The sequence below is a fragment of the Triticum aestivum genome, chromosome 6B (genome assembly GCF_018294505.1).
Source record: "Triticum aestivum cultivar Chinese Spring chromosome 6B, IWGSC CS RefSeq v2.1, whole genome shotgun sequence".
Lineage (NCBI taxonomy): Eukaryota > Viridiplantae > Streptophyta > Magnoliopsida > Poales > Poaceae > Triticum > Triticum aestivum.
Genome location: NC_057810.1, coordinates 567,496,702 through 567,516,546, shown reverse-complemented (window position 1 = coordinate 567,516,546; position 19,845 = coordinate 567,496,702).

Genomic DNA, 19,845 nt, shown 5'->3' with positions numbered 1-19,845 from the left:
TGGGGATCGATGCAAAAATTAAAAAAATTCTACGCATCACCAAAATTAATCTATGGAGTAACTAGCAACGAGAGAGGGGGTGCATCTTCATACCCTTGAAGATCGCGAGTCGGAAGCGTTACAAGAACGCGGATGAAGGAGTCGTACTCGTAGCGATTCAGATCGTGGTGGATTCCGATCTAAGCGCCGAACAACAGCACCTCCGCGTTCAACACATGTGCAGCCCAGTGACATCTCCTGCGCCTTGATCCAGCAAGGACGAGGGACAGGTTGAGTAAGATGGCTCCAGCAGCAGCACGACGGTGGTGATGGAGTGGCAGTTCTCCGGCAGGGCTTTGCCAAGCTCACGCGAAGGAGGAGAGGTGTTGGGGAGGGGAGCGGTTGCGCCTTGGATGTGGTCCTGCAGCCCTCCCTCCACCCCTCTATTTATAGGGAGAAGGGGGAAGGGGGCCGGCCCCTCTAGATGAGATCTAGAGGGGGGCGGGCAAGGGGGAGGGGGCTTGCCCCCAAGCAAGTGAAGGAAATATGCCCTAGAGGCAATAATAAAGTTATTATTTATTTCCTTATTTCATGATAAATGTTTATTATTCATGCTAGAATTGTATTAAACGGAAACATGATACATGTGTGAATACATAGACTAACATAACGTCACTAGTATGCCTCTACTTGACTAGCTCATTAATCAAAGATGGTTATGTTTCCTAACCATAGACATGTGTTGTCATTTGATTAACGGGATCACATCATTAGGAGAATGATGATTGACATGACCCATTCCGTTAGCCTAGCACTTGATCGTTTAGTATATTGCTATTGCTTTCTTCATGACTTATACATGTTCTTGTAACTATGAGATTATGCAACTCCCGTTTACCGGAGGAACACTTTGGGTGCTACCAAACGTCACAACGTAACTGGGTGATTATAAAGGAGTACTACAGGTGTCTCCAAAGGTACATGTTGGGTTGGCATATTTCGAGATTAGGTTTTGTCACTCTGATTGTCGGAGAGGTATCTCTGGGCCCTCTCGGTAATGCACATCACTATAAGCCTTGTAAGCAATGTAGCTAATGAGTTAGTTACGGAATGATGCATTACATAACGAGTAAAGAGACTTGCCGGTAACGAGATTGAACTAGGTATTGGATACCGACAATCGAATCTCGGGCAAGTAACATACCGATGACAAAGGGAACAAAGTATGTTGTTATGCAGTTTGACCGATAAAGATCTTCGTAGAATATGTAGGAGCCAATATGGGCATCCAGGTTCCGCTATTGGTTATTGACCAAGAATAGTTCTAGGTCATGTCTACATAGTTCTCGAACCCGTAGGGTCCGCACGCTTAAGGTTTCGATGACAGTTATATTATGAGTTTATGAGTTTTGATGTACCGAAGGAGTTCGGAGTCCCGGATGAGATTGGGGACATGACGAGGAGTCTCGAAATGGTCGATACGTAAAGATCGATATATTGGATGACTATATTCGGACTTCGGAAAGGTTCCGAGTGATTCGGGTATTTTTCGGAGTACCGGAGAGTTACGGGAATTCGCCGGGAGAAGTATTGAGCCTTATTGGGCCATACGGGAAAGAGAGAGGGGCTGCCTAGGGCAGGTTGCGCCCCCCCCCCCCCCCAAGGCCTAGTCCGAATTGGACTAGGGGGAGGGGCCGCACCCCTCCTTCCTTCCCTTCTCTCTTCCCTTTCCTTCTCTCCTACTCCTACTACATGGAAGGGCTCCTAGTTCTACTAGGAAAGGGGGAATCCTACTCCCGTTGGGAGTAGGACTCCCCTAGGGCGCGCCATAGAAAGGGACGGCCCTCCCCCTCCTCCACTCCTTTATATACGGGGGCAGGGGGCACCCCATAGACACACAAGTTGATCTACGGATCGTTCCTTAGCCGTGTGCGGTGCCCCCCTCCACCATATTCCACCTCGGTCATATTATCGCGGAGTTTAGGCGAAGCCCTGCGCCGGTAGAACATCATCATCGTCACCACGCTGTCGTGCTGACGGAACTCATCCCCGACGCTTTGCTGAATCGGAGCCTGGGGATCGTCATCGAGCTGAACGTGTGCTGAACTCGGAGGTGCCGTACGTTCAGTACTTGGATCGGTCGGATCGTGAAGACGTATGACTACATCAACCGCGTTGTCATAACGCTTCCACTTACGGTCTACGAGGGTACGTGGACAATACTCTCCCCTCTCGTTGCTATGCCATCACCATGATATCGCGTGTGCGTAGGAAATTTTTTGAAATTACTACCTTCCCCAACCGTGGCATCCGAGCCAGGTTTTATGCGTAGATGTCATATGCACAAGTAGAACACAAGTGAGTTGTGGGCGATACAAGTCATACTGCTTACCAGTATGTCATATTTTGGTTCAGCGGTATTGTGAGATGAAGCAGCCCGGACCGACATTACGCGTACGCTTATGCGAGACTGGTTTCACCGTTACGAGCACTCGTGCTTAAAGGTGACTGGCAGGTGTCTGTCTCTCTCACTTTACTTGAACCGAGTGTGGCTATGCCCAGTCCTTGCGAAGGTTAAAACAGCACTAACTTGACGAACTATCGTTGTGGTTTTGATGCGTAGGTAAGAACGGTTTTTGCTAAGCCCGTAGCAGCCACGTAAAATTTGCAACAACAAAGTAGAGGACGTCTAACTTGTTTTTGCAGGGCATGTTGTGATGTGATATGGTCAAGATGTGATGCTATATTTTATTGCATGAGATGATCATGTTTTGTAACCGAAGTTATCGGCAACTGGCAGGAGCCATATGGTTGTCGCTTTATTGTATGAAATGCAAACGCCCTGTAATTGCTTACTTTATCACTAAGCGGTAGCGATAGTCGTAGAAGCAATAGATGGCGTAACAACAATGATGCTACGATGGAGATCAAGGTGTCGCGCCGGTGACGATGGTGATCACGATGGTGCTTCGGAGATGGAGATCACAAGCACAAGATGATGATGGCCATATCATATCACTTATATTGATTGCATGTGATGTTTATCCTTTATGCATCTTATCTTGCTTTGATTGACGGTAGCATTTTAAGATGATCTCTCACTAAATTATCAAGAAGTGTTCTCCCTGAGTATGCACCGTTGCGAAAGTTCTTCGTGCTGAGACACCACGTGATGATCGGGTGTGATAGGCTCTACGTTCAAATACAACGGGTGCAAAACAGTTGCACACGCGGAATACTCGGGTTAACCTTGACGAGCCTAGCATATAACAGATATGGCCTCGGAACACGGAGACCGAAAGGTCGAGCGTGAATCATATAGTAGATATGATCAACATATTGATGTTCACCATTGAAACTACTCCATCTCACATGACGATCGGACATGGTGTAGTTGATATGGATCACGTAATCACTTAGAGGATTAGAGGGATGTCTATCTAGGTGGGAGTTCTTAAGTAATATGATTAATTAAACTTAAATTTATCATGAACTTAGTCCTGGTAGTATTTTGCAAATTATGTTGTAGATCAATAGCTTGCATTGTTGCTTTCATATGTTTATTTTGATATGTTCCTAGAGAAAATTGTGTTGAAAGATGTTAGTAGCAATGATGCGGATTGGATCAGTGATCTGAGGTTTATCCTCATTGCTTCCAGAAGAATTATGTCCTTGATGCACCGCTAGGTGACAGACCTATTGCAGGAGCAGATGCAGACGTTATGAACGTTTGGCCAGCTCAATATGATAACTACTTGATAGTTTAGTGCACCATGCTTAACGGCTTAGAATCGGGACTTCAAAGACGTTTTGAACGTCATGGACCATATCAGATGTTCCAGGAGTTGAAGTTAATATTTCCAGCAAATACCCGAGTTGAGAGATATGAAGTCTCCAACAAGTTCTATAGCTAAAAGATGGAGGAGAATCGCTCAACTAGTGAGCATGTGCTCAGATTGTCTGGGTACTTCAATCGCTTGAATCAAGTGGGAGTTAATCTTCCAGATAAGATAGTGATTGACAGAATTCTCTAGTCACCATCACTAAAGTTACTAGAACTTCGTGATGAACTATAGTATGCAAGGGATGACGAAAACGATTCCCGAGCTCTTCGTGATGTTGAAATCGACGAAGGTAGAAATCAAGAAAGAGCATCAAGTGTTGATGATTGACAAGACCACTAGTTTCAAGAAAAGGGCAAAGGTAAAGAAAGGGAAACTTCAAGTAGAATGGCAAACAAGTTGTCACTCCCGTGAAGAAGACCAAAGCTGGACCAAAGCCTGAAACTGAGTGCTTACACTGCAAAGGAAATGGTCACTGGAAGCGGAAATGCCCTGAATATTTGGTGGATAAGAAGGATGGCAAAGTGAACAAGGGTATATATGATATACAGGTTATTGATGTGTGCCTTACTAGTGTTTATAGTAGCCCCTGAGTATTTGATACTTGTTCGGTTGCTAAGATTAGTAACTCAAAACAGGAGTTATAGAATAAACAGAGACTAGTTGAAGGGGAAGTGACGATGGGTGTTGGAAGTAGTTCCAAGATTGATATGATCATCATCGCACACTCCCTATACTTTTGGGATTAGTGTTAAACCTAAATAAATGTTATTTAGCATTTGCGTTGAGCATGAATATGATTTGATCATGTTTATTGCAATACGGTTATTCATTTAAAGTCAGAGAATAATTGTTGATCTGTTTACATGAATAAAACCTTCAATGGTCATACACCCAATGAAAATAGTTTGTTGGATCTCGATCATAGTGATACACATATTCATAATATTGATGCCAAAAGATGCAAAGTTAATAATGATAGTGCAACTTATTTGTGGCACTGCCGTTTGGGTCATATCGGTGTAAAGCACATGAAGAAACTCCATAAAGATGGATTTTCGGAATCACTTGGTTATGAATCATTTGATGCTTGCGAACCGTGCCTTTTGGGCAAGATGACTAAAACTCCGTTCTCCGGAACAATGGAACAAGCTACTGACTTATTGGAAATAATACATACCGATGTATGCGATCCAATGAGTGTTGATGCTCGTGGCAAGTATCGTTATTTTCTGACCTTCACAAGATGATTTGAGTAGATATGGGTATATCTACTTGATGAAACATAAGTCTGAAATAGTTGAAAGGTTCAAAGAATTTCAGAGTGAAGTGGAAAAATCATCGTAACAAGAAAATAAAGTTTCTGCGATCTGATCGCGGAGACGAATATTTGAGTTACGAGTTTGGTCTTCAATTAAAACAATGTGGAATAGTTTCACAGCTCACGCCACCTGGAACACCACAATGTTATGGTGTGTCCGAACATTGTAACCGCACTTTATTGGATATGGTGCGATCTATGATGTCTCTTACTGATTACCACTATTGTTTTGGGGTTATGCATTAGAGACAGCTGCATTCACGTTAAAAGGGCACCATCTAAATCCGTTGAGACGACACCATATGAACTGTGGTTTAGCAAGAAACCCAAGTTGTTGTTTCTTAAAGTTTGGGGCTGCAATGCTTATGTGAAAAAGTTTCAACCTGATAAGCTCAAACCCAAATCGGAGAAGTGCGTCTTCATAGAATACCCAAAGAAAACTGTTGGGTACTCCTTCTATCACAGATCCAAAGGCAAAACATTCGTTGCTAAGAATGGATCATTTCTATAGAAGGAGTTTCTCTCGAAAGAAGTGAGTGGGAGGAAAGTAAGAGCTTGATAAGGTAATTTGTACCTTCTCCCGAATTGGAAAGTAGTTTATCACAGAAATCAGTTCCAGTGATTCCTACAACAATTAGTGAGGAAGCTAATGATGATGATCATAAAGCTTCAGATCAAGTTACTACCGAACTTTGTAGATCATCCAGATTAAGATCCGCACTAGAGTGGTACGGTAATCCTATTCTGGAAGTCATGTTACTAGACCATGATGAAACTACGAACTATGAGGAAGCGATGATGAGCCCAGATTCCGCGAAATGGCTTGAGGCCATGAAATCTGAGATGGGATCCATGTATGAGAACAAAGTGTGGACTTTGGTGGAGTTGCCCGATGATCGGCAAGCCATATTGTATAAATGGATCTTCAAGAGGAAGACAGATGCTGATAGTAGTGTTACTATCTACAAAGCTCGACTTGTCGCAAAAAGGGTTTTTTACAAGTTCAAGGTGTTGACTACAATGAGATTTTCTCAACTGTAGCGATGCTTAAGTCTGTCCGAATCATGTTAGCAATTGCCACATTTTATGAAATCTGGCAAATGGATGTCAAAACTACATTCCTTTATAGTTTTCTTAAAGAAGAGTTGTATATGATGCAACCAGAAGGTTTTGTCAATCCTAAAGGTGCTAACAAAATGTGCAAGCTCCAGCAATCCATCTATGGACTGGTGCAAGCATCTCGGAGTTGGAATGTACGCTTTGATAAGTTGATCAAAGCATATTGTTTTATACAGACTTGCGGTGAAGCCTGTATTTACAAGAAAGTGAGTGGGAGCACTACAACATTTCTGATAAGTATATGTGGATGACATATTGTTGATCGGAAATAATGTAGAATTATTCTGCAAAGCATGAAAGGATACTTGAATAAGAGTTTTTCAAAGAAAGACATCGGTGAAGCTGCTTACACATTGAGCATCAAGATCTATATAGATAGATCAAGACGATTGATAAGATTTTTCAATGAATACATACCTTGATAAATTTTTGAAATAGTTCAAAATGGAACAGTCAAAGAAGGAGTTATTGCCTGTGTTGCAAGGTGTGAAATTGAGTAAGACTCAAGACCCGACCATGACAGAAAATAGAAAGAGAATGAAAAGTCATTCCCTATGCCTCAGTCATAGGTTCTATAAAGTATGCTATGCTATGAACCAGACATATTGTATACCTTGCTCTGAGTTTGGCAAAGGAATACAATTTTGATCTAATAGTAGATCACTGGACAGCGGTCAAGAATATCCTTAGTAAGGACTAAGGAGATGTTTCTCGATTATGGAGGTGATAAAAGAGTTCATTGTAAAAGTTACATCGGTGCAAACTTTTACACTGATCCAGATGACTCTAAGTCTCAATCTGGATACATATTGAAAGTGGGAGCAATTAGCTAGATTAGCTACGTGCAGAGCATTGTAGACACAGAATATTTGCAAAATACATACGGCTCTGAATGTGACAGACCCATTGACTAAACTTCTCTCACGAGCAAAACATGATCATACCTTTGTACTCTTTGGGTGTTAATCACATAGCGATGTGAACTAGATTATTGACTCTAGTAAACCCTTTGGGTGTTGGTCACATGAAGATGTGAACTATGGGTGTTAATCATATACAGATATGAATATTGGTATTAAATCACATGGCGATGTGAACTAGATTATTGACTCTAGTGCAAGTGGGAGACTGAAGGAAATATGCCCTAGAGGCAATAATAAAGTTATTATTTATTTCCTTATTTCATGATAAATGTTTATTATTCATGCTAGAATTGTATTAAACGGAAACATGATACATGTGTGAATACATAGACCGACATAACGTCACTAGTATGCCTCTACTTGACTAGCTCATTAATCAAAGATGGTTATGTTTCCTAACCATAGACATGTGTTGTCATTTGATTAACGGGATCACATCATTAGGAGAATGATGTGATTGACATGACCCATTCCGTTAGCCTAGCACTTGATCGTTTAGTATATTGCTATTGCTTTCTTCATGACTTATACATGTTCCTGTAACTATGAGATTATGCAACTCCCGTTTACCGGAGGAACACTTTGGGTGCTACCAAACGTCACAACGTAACTGGGTGATTATAAAGGAGTACTGCAGGTGTCTCCAAAGGTACATGTTGGGTTGGCGTATTTCGAGATTAGGTTTTGTCACTCTGATTGTCGGAGAGGTATCTCTGGGCCCTCTCGGTAATGCACATCACTATAAGCCTTGCAAGCAATGTAGCTAATGAGTTAGTTACGGAATGATGCATTACGTAACGAGTAAAGAGACTTGCCGGTAACGAGATTGAACTAGGTATTGGATACCGACGATCGAATCTCGGGCAAGTAACATACCGATGACAAAGGGAACAAAGTATGTTGTTATGCGGTTTGACCGATAAAGATCTTGAAAGTGCTAGTATCGACTAGAGGGGGGGTGAATAGACGATTTTTATGAAAGTCTTCAAAACTTGGAAGTTTCGAAGACAAACAACAGAAACAACCTAATTGATATGCAGCGGAAGATAAACTACCCTAAACAAGCCATAGTCAAGTATGTAATGATGTGAAAGCACAGGACTGATAGCAGTTAGGCAGTAAGGATCAAGATGGAAGATAGTGTGAAGCCAATCAACAATAGTAGTCAAGCAATGAAGTCAAACAGATATACAGACAAGCAGTGACTTCATGAAGACAAACTTAAGTAAGGTTGGAAGGGATAGAACCAGTTGCTTATTGAAGACACAGGATTTGTTGGACCAGTTCCAGTTGCTGTGACAACTGTACGTCTGGTTAGGGAGGCTAAGATTTAACTCAGAAGACTGTGTCTTCACCTTATTCCCCTTGAGCTAAGGACACCCAGTCCTCACCCAATCACTCTGGTAAGTCTTCAAGGGAGACTTCCAAACCTTCACAGACTTCGTTCACCGGCAATCCACAATGACTCTTGGATGCTCAGAACGCGACGCCTAACCGGCTGGAGGATACACAGTCCTCAAGTGTAATAAGTCTTCAGGTCACACAGACAGAAAGACTTCAGTGATGCCTAACACTCTTTGGCTCTGGGTGTTTTGGGCTTTGTCCTCACAAGGATTTCTCTCTCTCAAATGCTTCGAGGTGGGTTGCTCTCAAACGACAAAAGCCGTGCACAAACTCTGAGAAGCCACCAATTTATGGTGTAGGGGGTGGGCTATTTATAGCCACTAGGCAACCCGACCTGATTTGTCCAAAATGACCCTGGGTCACTAAGGAACTGACACGTGTTCCAATGGTCAGATTTCAAACACACGCGGCAACTTTACTTGGGCTACAAGCAAAGCTGACTCATCCAGCTCTGGATAAGATTTGCTCTCATTGTCTTCGCTCGAAGACATAGGATTTGGGTTGAGCATCACTTCAGTCACTCTGACTTAGTTCACTTGGACCCCACTTAACAGTACGGTGGTTCCTATGACTCAACAAAGAGGAAAGGAAACGACGAAACCACACAGTCTTCGCGCTCCATTGTCTTCACGTAATGTCTTCTCATGTCATAGTCTTCAATATGAATATCTTCTCTTACCACCATTGTCTTCAATGTCTTCATACATTTTTAGGGGTCATCTCCGGTAGGTAAACTGAATCAATGAGGGACACTACCTGCGTTATCCTGCAATTCTCACAAACGCATTAGTCCCTCAACCAACTTTGTCGTCAATACTCCAAAACCAACTAGGGGTGGCACTAGATGCACTTACAGATCTTCGTAGAATATGTAGGAGCCAATATGGGCATCCAGGTTCCGCTATTGGTTATTGACCAAGAATAGTTCTAGGTCATGTCTACATAGTTCTCGAACCCGTAGGGTCCGCATGCTTAAGGTTTCAATGACAGTTATATTATGAGCTTATGAGTTTTGATGTACCAAAGGAGTTCGGAGTCCCGAATGAGATTGGGGACATGACGAGGAGTGTCGAAATGGTCGAGACGTAAAGATCGATATATTGGACGACTATATTCGGACTTCGGAAAGGTTCCGAGTGATTCGAGTATTTTTCGGAGTACCGCAGAGTTACGGGAATTCGCCGGGAGAAGTATTGGGCCTTATTGGGCCATACGGGAAAGAGAGAGGGGCCGCCTAGGGCAGGCTGCGCGCCCCCCAAGGCCTAGTCCGAATTGGACTAGGGGGAGGGGCCGCACCCCCTCCTTCCTTCCCTTCTCTCTTCCCTTTCCTTCTCTCCTACTCCTACTACATGGAAGGGCTCCTAGTTCTACTAGGAAAGGGGGAATCCTACTCCCGGTGGGAGTAGGACTCCCCTAGGGCGCGCCATAGAAAGGGCCGGCCCTCCCCCTCCTCCACTCCTTTATATACGGGGGCAGGGGGCACCCCATAGACAGACAAGTTGATCTACGGATCATTCCTTAGCCGTGTGCGGTGCCCCCCTCCACCATATTCCACCTCGGTCATATCGTCGCGGAGTTTAGGCGAAGCCCTGCGCCGGTAGAACATCATCATCGTCACCACGCCGTCGTGCTGACGGAACTCATCCCCGACGCTTTGCTGGATCGGAGCCCGGGGATCGTCATCGAGCTGAACGTGTGCTGAACTCGGAGGTGCCGTACGTTTGGTATTTGGATCGGTTGGATCATGAAGACGTACGACTACATCAACCGCATTGTCATAACGCTTCCGCTTACGGTCTACGAGGGTACGTGGACAATACTCTCCCCTCTCGTTGCTATGCCATCACCATGATCTTGCGTGTGCGTAGGATTTTTTTTTGAAATTACTACCTTCCCCAACAGCAAGGGGGGCGCCCCCTTTAGGGTCCCCCCCCCCCAACCCTAGGCGCATGGGCCCTAGGGGGGAATGGCGCCCAACCCACTTAGGGGCTGGTTCCCTTCCACTTACAGCCCATAAGGCCCTCCGGGGCAGGTGGAGCCCCGGAACCCCTCTGGTGGTCCCGGTACAATACCGCTATACCCCCGAATATTTCCGGTGACCGTATGATAACTTCCCATATATAAATCTTCACCTCTGGACCATTCCGGAACTCCTCGTGACATCCGGGACCTCGTCCGGGACTCTGAACAACATTCGGTAATCACATACAAATCTTCCTTATAACCCTAGCGTCATCGAACCTTAAGTGTGTAGACCCTACGGTTTCCGGAATCATGTAGACATGACCGAGACAGCTCTCTGGCCAATAACCAACAGCGGGATCTGGATACTCATGTTAGCTCCCACATGTTCCATGATGATCTCATCGGATGAACCACGATGTTGAGGATTCAAGAAATCTCGTATACAGTTCCCTTTGTCAATCGGTACGTTACTTGCCCGATTTTCGATCGTCGGTATCCCAACACCTTGTTCAATCTCGTTACCGTCAAGTCACTTTACTTGTTCCGTAATGCATGATCCCGTGACCAACTACTTAGTCACATTGAGCTCATTATGATGATGCATTACCGAGTGGGCCCAGAGATACCTCTCCGTCATATGGAGTGACAAATCCCGGTCTCGATTCATGCCAACCCAACAGACACTTTCGGAGAAACCTACAGTGCACCTTTATAGCCACCCAGTTATGTTGTGACGTTTGGTACACCCAAAGCATTCCTACGATATCCGGGAGTTGCACGATCTCATGGTCTAAGGAAATGATACTTGACATTAGAAAAGCTTTAGCAAATGAACTACACGATCTTGTGCTATGCTTAGGATTGGGTCTTGTCCATCACATCATTCTCCCAATGATGTGATCCCATTATCAATGACATCCAATGTCCATAGTCAGGAAACCATGACCATCTGTTGATCAACGAGCTAGTCAACTAGAGGCTCACTAGGGACTTGTTGTGGTCTATGTATTAACACATGTATTACGATTTTCAGTCAATACAATTATAGCATGAACAACAGACAATTTCATGAACAAGGAAATATAATAATAACCATTTTATTATTGCCTCTAGGGCATATTTCCAACGGTCTCCCACTTGCACTAGAGTCAGTAATCTAGTTACATTGTGATGAATCAAACACCCATAGAGTTCTGGTGTTGATCATGTTTCGCTCGTGGAAGAGGTTTAGTCAATGGATCTGCGACATTCAGATCCGTATGCACTTTACAAATATCTATGTCTCCATATTGAACATTTTCACGAATGGAGATAAAGCGACGATTGATGTGCCCGGTCTTCTTGTGAAACTTGGGCTCCTTGGCAAGGGCAATAGCTCCAGTGTTGTCATAGAAGAGAATCATCGCCCCCGACACATTGGGAATAACTCCTAGGTCGGTAATGAATTCCTTCATCCAGATTGCTTCATGTGCTACCTCCGAGGCTGCCATGTACTCCGCTTCACATGTAGATCCCGCCACGACGCTTTGCTTGCAACTGCACCAGCTTACTACCCCACCATTCAAAATATACACGTATCCGGTTTGTGACTTGGAGTCATCCAGATCTGTGTCGAAGCTAGCATCAACGTAACCCTTTACGATGAGCTCTTCGTCACCTCCATAAACGAGAAACATATCCTTAGTCCTTTTCAGGTACTTCAGGATATTCTTGACCGCTGTCCAGTGTTCCATGCCGGGATTACTTTGGTACCTCCCTACCAAACTTATGGCAAGGTTTACATCAGGTCTGGTACACAACATGGCATACATAATAGACCCTATGGTTGAGGCATAGGGGATGACACTCATATTTTCTCTATCTTCCGCCGTGGTCGGGCTTTGAGCTGAGCTCAATTTCACACCTTGCAATACAGGCAAGAACCCTTTCTTGGACTGATCCATATTGAACCTCTTCAATATCTTATCAAGGTATGTGCTTTGTGAAAGACCTATGAGGCGTCTCGATCTATCTCTATAGATCTTGATGCCTAATATGTAAGCAGCTTCTCCAAGGTCCTTCATTGAAAAACACTTGTTCAAGTAGGCCTTTATGCTTTCCAAAAGTTCTATATCATTTCCCATCAATAGTATGCCATCCACATATAGTATGAGAAATGGTACAGAGCTCCCACTCACTTTCTTGTAAACGCGGGCTTCTCCATAAGTCTGCATAAACCCAAACGCCTTGATCATTTCATCAAAGCGAATGGTCCAACTCCGAGATGCTTGCACTAGCCCATAGATGGAGCGCTGGAGCTTGCATACCTTGTTAGCATTCTTAGGATCGACAAAACCTTCCGGGTGCATCATATACAATTCTTCCTTAAGGAAGCCGTTAAGGAATGTCGTTTTGACGTCCATTTGCCATATCTCATAATCATAGAATGCGGTAATTGCTAACATAATTCGGACGGACTTCAGTTTCGCTACGGGTGAGAAGGTCTCATCGTAGTCAACCCCTTGAACTTATTGATAACCCTTAGCGACAGGCCGAGCCTTATAGATGGTAACATTACCATCCGCGTTCGTCTTCTTCTTAAAGATCCATTTATTTTCTATCGCTCGCCGATCATCGGGCAAGTCTGTCAAAGTCCATACTTTTTTTCATACATGGATCCTATCTCGAATTGCATGGATTCAAGCCATTTGTTGGAATCTGGGCCCGCCATCACTTCTTCCTAATTCGAAGGTTCACCGTTGTCTAACAACATGATTTCCAGGACAGGGTTGTGATACCATTCTGGTGTGGAACGTGTCCTTGTGGACCTACGAAGTTCAGTAGCAACTTGATCCGAAGTACGTTGATCATCATCATTAACTTCCTTTCTAGTCGGTGCAGGCACCACAGAAACATCTTCCTGAGCTGCACTACTTTCCTCCCACTTACTTCTTTCGAGAGAAACTCTTTCTCTAGAAAGGACCCGTTCTTGGCAACAAAGATCTTGCCTTCGGATCTGAGGTAGAAGGTATATCCAATGGTTTCCTTAGGGTATCCTATGAAGACACATTTTTCCGACTTGGGTTCGAGCTTTTCAGGTTGAAGTTTCTCGACGTAAGCATTGCATCCCCAAACTTTTAGAAACGACAGCTTAGGTTTCTTCCCAAACCATAATTCATACGGTGTCATCTAAAGGGATTTAGACGGTGCCCTATTTAAAGTGAATGCAGCTGTCTCTAGAGTGTATCCCCAAAATGATAGCGTTAAATCGGTAAGAGACATCATAGATCGCACTATATCCAATAGAGTGCGATTATGACATTCAGACACACCGTTACGCTGAGGTGTTCCAGGCGGCGTGAGTTGTGAAACAATTCCACATTTCCTTAAGTGCGTACCAAATTCGTGACTCAAATATTCTCCCCCACGATCTGATCGTAAGAACTTTATTTTTCTGTCACGTTGATTCTCTACCTCATTCTGAAATTCCTTGAACTTTTCAAAGGTCTCAGACTTGTGTTTCATCAGGTAGACATACCCATACCTACTTAAGTCATCAGTGAGGGTGAGAACATAACGATAGCCTCCGCGAGCCTCAATGCTCATTGGACCGCACACAACAGTATGTATGATTTCCAATAAGTTGGTTGCTCGTTCCATTGTTCTAGAGAACAGAGTCTTGGTCATTTTGCCCATGAGGCATGGTTCACATGTGTCAAATGATCCGTAATCAAGAGACTTTAAAAGTCCATCTGCATGGAGCTTCTTCATGCGTTTGACACCAATGTGACCAAGGCGGCAGTGCCACAAGTATGTGAGACTATCGTTATCAATCTTATATCTTTTGGTATTCACACTATGAATATGTGTAACATCACGTTCGAGATTCATTAAGAATAAACCATTGACAAGTGGGGCATGACCATAAAACATATCTCTCATATAAATAGAACAACCATTATTCTCGAATTTAAATGAGTAGCCATCTCGTATTAAATGAGATCCAGATACAATGTTCATGCTCAAAGCTGGCACTAAATAATAATTATTGAGGTTTAAAACTAATCCCGTAGGTAAATGTAGAGGTAGCGTGCCGACGGCGATCACATTGACCTTGGAACCATTCCCGACGCGCATCGTCACCTCGTCCTTCGCCAGTCTCCGCTTATTCCGTAGCTCCTGTTTTGAGTTACAAATATGAGCAACCGCATCGGTATCAAATACCCAGGAGCTACTATGAGTACTGGTAAGGTACACATCAATAACATGTATATCACATATACCTTTGGTGTTGCCGGCCTTCTTGTCCGCTAAGTACTTGGGACAGTTCCGCTTCCAGTGTCCGTTTCCCTTGCAATAAAAGCACTCAGTCTCAGGTTTGGGTCCATGCTTTGGCTTCTTCCCGGCAACTGGCTTACCAGGCGCAACAACTCCCTTGCCGTCCTTCTTGAAGTTCTTCTTACCCTTGACTTTCTTGAAACTAGTGGTTTTATTGACCATCAACACTTGATGTTCCTTTTTAATCTCCACTTCCGCTGATTTCAGCATTGAATATACCTCGGGAATGGTTTTCACCATCCCCTGCATATTGAAATTCATCACAAATCTCTTGTAGCTAGGTGGGAGCGACTGGAGGATTCTATCGACTACCGCGTCATCCGGGAGATTAACTCCCAGCTGAGATAAGCGGATGTGTAACCCGGACATTTTGAGTATGTGCTCGTTGATCAAACCATTCTCCTCCATCTTACAACTGTAGAACTTGTCGGAGACTTCATATCTCTCAACCCGGGCATGAGCTTGGAAAACCATTTTCAGCTCTTGGAACATCTCGTATGCTACGTGCTGCTCAAAACGCTTTTGGAGCCCCGGTTCTAAGCTGTAAAGCATGCCGCACTGAACTAGGGAGTAATCATCACTATGCGACTGCCAGGCGTTCATAACGTCTTGAGTTGCTGGGAAAACGGGTGCCTCACCTAGCGGTGCATCTAGGACATATGCTTTCTTGGCAGCTATGAGGATGATCCTCAAGTTCTGGACCCAGTCCGTATAGTTGCTACCATCGTGTTTCATCTTGGTTTTCTCTAGGAACGCGTTGAAGTTGAGGGAAACATTAGTGTGGGCCATTTGATCTACAAGACATATTGCAAAGATTTTAGACTAAGTTCATAATAATTAAGTTCATCTAATCAAATTATTTAATGAACTCCCACTCAGATAGACATCCCTCTAGTCATCTAAGTGATACATGATCCGAGTCAACTATGCCATGTCCGATCATCACGTGAGACGGACTAGTCATCATCGGTGAAGATCTTCATGTTGATCGTATCTGCTATACGACTCATGTTCGACCTTTTGGTCTCTTGTGTTCCGAGGCCATGTCTGTACGTGCTAGGCTCGTCAAGTCAACCTAAGTGTTTTGCATGTGTAAATATGGCTTACACCCGTTGTATTCGAACGTTAGAATCTATCACACCGATCATCACGTGGTGCTTCAAAACAACGAACCTTCGCAATGGTGCACAGTTAGGGGGGAACACTTTCTTGAAATTTTATGAGGGATCATCTTATTTATGCTACCATCGTTCTAAGCAAATAAGATGTAAAACATGATAAACATCACATGCAATCAAATAGTGACATGATATGGCCAATATCATTTTGCTCCTTTTGATCTCCATCTTCGGGGCGCCATGATCATCATCGTCACCGGCATGACACCATGATCTCCATCATCGTGTCTTCATGAAGTTGTCTCGCCAACTATTACTTCTACTACTATGGCTAATGGTTTAGCAATAAAGTAACGTAATTACATGGCGTTATTCATTGACACGCAGATCATATAATAAATTAAGATAACTCCTATGGCTCCTGCCGGTTGTCATACTCATCGACATGCAAGTCGTGATTCCTATTACAAGAACATGACCAATCTCATACATCACATATATTTCATTCATCACATCCTTTTGGCCATATCACATCACACGGCATATGCTGCAAGAACAAGTTAGACGTCCTCTAATTGTTGTTGCAAGTTTTTACGTGGCTGCTATAGGTTTCTAGCAAGAACGTTTCTTACCTACGCCAAAACCACAACGTGATATGCCAATTGCTATTTACTCTTCATAAGGACCCTTTTCATCAAATCTGATCCAACTAAAGTGGGAGAGACAGACACCCGCTAGCCATCTTATGCAACTAGTGCATGTCAGTCGGTGGAACCTGTCTCACGTAAGCGTACGTGTAAAGGTCGGTCCGGGCCGCTTCATCCCATGATGCCGCCGAATCAAGATAAGACTAGTAGTGGCAAGTAAATTGACAAAATCGACACCCACAATAACTTGTGTTCTACTCATGCATAGAAACTACGCATAGACCTAGCTTATGATGCCACTGTTAGGGATCGATGCAGAAATTAAAAAAATTCTACGCATCACCAATATTAATCTATGGAGTAACTAGCAACGAGAGAGAGGGGAGTGCATCTTCATACCCTTGAAGATCGCGAGTCGGAAGCGTTACAAGAACGCGGATGAAGGAGTCGTACTCGTAGCGATTTAGATCGCGGTGGATTCCGATCTAAGCGCCGAACAATGGCACCTTCGCGTTCAACACACGTGCAGCCCGGTGACGTCTCCTGTGCCTTGATCCAGCAAGGAGGAGGGAGAGGTTGAGGAAGATGGCTCCAGCAGCAGCACGACGGCGTGGTGGTGATGGAGTGGCAGTTCTCCGGCAGGGCTTCGCCAAGCTCACGCGGAGGAGGAGAGGTGTTGGGGAGGGGAGGGGCTGCACCTTGGATGTGGTCCTACAGCCCTCACTCCACCCCTCTATTTATAGGGAGAAGGGGGAAGGGGGCGGCCCCTCTAGATGAGATCTAGATGGGGGGCGGCGGCCAAGAAGGAGGGGGCTTGCCCCCAAGCAAGGGGGGCGCCCCATTTAGGGTCCCCCCCCCAACCCTAGGCGCATGGGCCCTAGGGGGAATGGCTCCCAGCCCACTTAGGGGCTGGTTCCCTTCCACCTATAGCCCATAAGGCCCTCCGGGGCAGGTGGACCCTCGGAACCCCTCTGGTGGTCCCGGTACAATACTGGTATACCCCTGAATATTTCCGGTGACCGTATGATGACTTCCCATATATAAATCTTCACCTCCGGACCATTCTGGAACTCCTCGCGACGTCCGGGATCTCATCTGGGACTCCGAACAACATTCGGTAATCACATACAAATCTTCCTTATAACCCTAGCGTCATCGAACCTTAAGTGTGTGGACCCTACGGGTTCGGGAATCATGCAGACATGACCGAGACAGCTCTCTGGCCAATAACCAACAGTGGGATCTGGATACTCATATTGCCTCCCACATGTTCCATGATGATCTCATCGGATGAACCACGATGTCGAGGATTCAAGCAACCCCGTATACAATTCCCTTTGTCAATCGGTACGTTACATGCCCGAGATTCGTTCGTCGGTATCCCAATACCTCGTTCAACCTCGTTACCGGCAAGTCACTTTACTCATTCTGTAATGCATGATACCATGACCAACTACTTAGTCACATTGAGCTCATTATGATGATGCATTACTGAGTGGGCCCAGAGATACTTCTCCATCATACGGAGTGACAAATCCCAGTCTCGATTCGGGCCAACCCAACAGACACTTTCGGAGATACCTGTAGTGCACCTTTATAGCCACCCAGTTACGTTGTGACGTTTGGTACACCCAAAGCATTCCTACGGTGTCCGGGAGTTGCACAATCTCATGGTCTAAGGAAATGATACTTGACATTAGAAAAGCTTTAGCAAACGAACTGCACGATCTTGTGTTATTCTTAGGGTTGGGTCTTGTCCATCACATCATTCTCCCAATGATATGATCCCGTTATCAATGACATCCAATGTCTATAGTCAGGAAACCATAACCATCTGTTGATCAACGAGCTAGTCAACTAGAGGCTCACTAGGGACTTATTGTGGTCTATGTATTCACACATGTATTACGGTTTCAGGTCAATACAATTATAGCATGAACAACAGACAATTATCATGAACAAGGAAATATAATAATAACCATTTTATTATTGCCTCTAGGGCATATTTCCAACACCAGTGACGGTGGGGAGGCCTTCGTCCACCGCAGAGGTGGTATCTCACCGTGTGAGCGAGGAGGATGAGCACGTCCATCGCTACATGGTTGCGTTGGGGGGCAGGTCCGATAGTACCTGGATGGTTCTTCAGGGATCTCACTGGAGCTATGATCCTGTGATGGTTCCTTCTCTTTGGGTGTCCACTGCCCGCGCCGATACCCGTCGTTCGCTAGGGTTCTAGCTATATTAGTGATGTTATATGTATGATACAATTCAAGAGTATTAGTGATAATATTCGACGATGTACGGACGCAAGAGATGATTTAGTTTTCTTATTGAATGCATGCTAATTTTAATACTAATTCGTTTTATGATTTAGTTTTGCTTATTGAATGCACGTCTGTTTCAACTATATGAACATAGGAAATGTCTGACGACGATAGCGAAAGGGAATTCGGTATGTGCGAATACTGCGAAGACGAGCGCGGCCAGTGCGACAGGCCTCACCTAGTTGGTGGTAGGCGCTTCAGCATCAAGATGGATGAGAACTTCGAAGTGCATACAGTAAGTCACAACGACAAGTCTTTTTTCGTAATTAAGCATGACTTCTGCTTCTTTTGCTTCAACTTATAATTTAATGTTTTTACTATTCTACTAGCGTATCCCCTGCCATGCAAGAATATATGTCTTGGATAAGATTGGTTTCAGTACTATGGAGACTATGGAGGTAAAAAGAGTTAACTTGAGGACCGAGCATGGTTATAGTTTTCTCGCAAAATTATACAATACAGACACCTACACCCATTTTGAATGCAAACAATGGAGAGCACTATGCAAGGCTTATGCATTTGAGCCTGATATGCTTATCACCTTTGATATTCGTCCGGAAGATGATATTAAAGATAATATCGACATCTGGGTCGATGTGCAGACGCCTCCAGTTCTACCTTTATGTAAGTTTCTCAACCATATTTATGTCTTGGATATTGTTTATTCAAAAATAGTTGACAACTAATTTCTATTGACGGCTTATTTCCATTCAAGCAAACATGTCCGGCGCTTGGTAGACATGACCTACTACTATCCCGGGGCTGAAATAAACCGCGAGGAGACAAGTCATTATGTTTCATAGCTTAAGGATCTTCATACTGCCAAGACAAATTATTTTCCTGGACTTACAAATGTTAGTACTCAAAACGTGCGACCAGTAGTGTT